This window comes from Pinus tabuliformis, chromosome 9 (genome assembly GCF_031772625.1).
Source record: "Pinus tabuliformis cultivar Carrire ecotype Pingquan chromosome 9, CPIR1, whole genome shotgun sequence".
Lineage (NCBI taxonomy): Eukaryota > Viridiplantae > Streptophyta > Pinopsida > Pinales > Pinaceae > Pinus > Pinus tabuliformis.
In genome coordinates this window covers 1,376,881,097-1,376,883,274 of record NC_142307.1, presented here as the reverse complement: position 1 = coordinate 1,376,883,274, position 2,178 = coordinate 1,376,881,097, and the positions used below count along the sequence as shown (strand labels likewise).

General features: G+C 40.4%; 1 long non-coding RNA gene across 1 annotated transcript; it reads right to left on the bottom strand.

Moving 5' to 3' along the window:
• Positions 1 to 839: 839 nt before the first annotated feature.
• On the bottom strand, positions 840 to 1,442 carry LOC149153612 (uncharacterized). Its single transcript, XR_016262334.1, has 3 exons — positions 1,329 to 1,442; positions 1,160 to 1,228; positions 840 to 1,073 (listed from the first exon to the last, which is right to left on the bottom strand). It is a non-coding gene; the product is annotated as an uncharacterized LOC149153612 (long non-coding RNA).
• Between the last annotated feature and the right edge of the window lie 736 nt (positions 1,443 to 2,178).

The window sequence follows — 2,178 nt, the reverse complement described above, 5'->3', positions numbered from 1 at the left end:
ATTCTAAATAAACAGAGCTATCGATAAACTATGTGACAGAGAACGATAATCATCTTGTATCTCATAACCCACATTTTAAGTCACAAGTGGACATGATAGCAAAAACCCAGTTCTTAGATCGATAACAGGAAAAGTAATATACTTTTATATTAAACAAAACCTGTGCATGTAGCTTCAAATGAGAGTTACAGTTATTTTTATAAAGTTCTGTGCATGTAACATCGAATACGGGTTACAGATATATAAACACAAACTGATGCCTGTAACCTCGAATAAGGGTTATATTTATATATACCATTCTGTGCACACGACCTTGAACGAGACATGCATTCTTTAAAATATAGGAAATGATGAGCATATAGCTGCAAGAGAAACCTCAGACAATGCGGTATTTCCGTAATAGAAGGAAAATATAACAAAGGTTACAGCCATTCAAAGCATGTCGAGCAGACTAATAAAATGATGGACTCATAGTGAGAACAGAGTATAAGATTGAAGCAAATATCGTAACCTGGGTTTAGATATTCGAATGCAAACAGGTAAATAAGCAAAACAGTAATATTAAGATAAACCCCATGTTCTGCATCGGAATTAAAGTAAATGTGAGACAAAATTATATTAGATGCAAGCGTAAATCGCCCAGAGGCTTAGACAGTCTCACAGTACCATGAATATGTGTAAATCGATTGAGTCTTAAACAGTTCTGTGATGCCAAAAATCTAAATACATAGCATTGAACGGTAAAAACCTGAGAAGAAGATCAAATGTACATATGGGTTGAGGATAAACCTCGGAAGGTTTGCTGACAGATCTGAGCACTGAAGCCAGACCCGCAACCATTAAATACAAACAGAGATAACCCTCTAACTCGGGTATGCCGCTATGGTAGTTACAGTATAACAGCGGAAAAGAACTAACTATAAACATCTGAAAAGAACTCAGGTTCCGATGAACCATGACTTAAACAACGATTTACTGCTAAGACCAGATAGCAATAAGGATGCAACCGCGAAGATCCTCTACGGGAAATACCTCAGCGTTTGGGAAGAGGAAACCCGCGTTGGAGTGGCGGTCTGCATCCACCATAAACCATGACCATAGCTTAAGATCTGAACTTTGAAACTCTGTTATGCAGGCTAGTAGTAAAGTCATAACTCACCTGTGGTTGAGAAGGTTGAATCGCTGGGAGAAGCCACCCCTGTTCCATCCGAAGGGTTGCAGGGCGCGGCTGCAAACCATAGCAACAGAGAAATTAATCAGTGCGGAATTGTTACAAATAAACCAAACGATTAACCAACACTATGAAATTAGCAAACCAGAACCAGTACCTGAGATGACCGGATGACAAGCAGTTCTTAGCTTCTCATGCGTTTGCCGAGTGAAGGAATGCTGCGGGTGACATTAACCCTGAGGTGAAGCGCTGGACCGGAGCCGAGAGGATTAGCACGCAAATGAACCCCGAGACTGTAGGCGGGTGATTATATATCATCTCAAACCCTTGAAAGCATATTAACCCTCCGATCTCTGGATGAGATCCCGGCCGTTGAAGTAAGGCGGGAACCCAAAGCATCAGAACCGAGATTCCCGTTTCCAAAGTGTCACATGGCCATAAGAGCCAGATCATGCCACATGCCCCCGCAAGGACGAATGTCTTAAAGATATGGGTGAGTTGGCATCTGTATAAGCTGCGGCCGGACCATCAAAGGCCGCGCCAAGTTAATACACGTTACGGTTGTAGACTTATAGCTAGGTTTGTGTGATGTGAGAGTAGGGCTTACACACAACCCCGGTCGAAACACATAACAATGTTGTATGGTTCATGTAATTCCAAGGTTTCCGTTTAACAAACATATGATGTGATAATCGATTGTATAAAGTATGTGGTTGCTCATTAAAAGCATGGGAATACATATAAACACATGGAAACCATAATGTATTGCTGGCTTATTATGTTAGGTGTACATTAATTTTTTTTTTTTGATTATGTATAAGTGAACAGAGGTGTGACAAATTGGTATCAGAGCCCAGTTTCAACACTGTGGCCTCAGGCAAACATGTTTCACTGTGAAAGCCTACACCATGCATATGGAAGTAAGTTAATAATTCATCTAACTGCTGTTCTGTTTATGAAGGGATAAAGTACAGAATTACAACAGTTAACAGTTAAAGCAGTGAGGA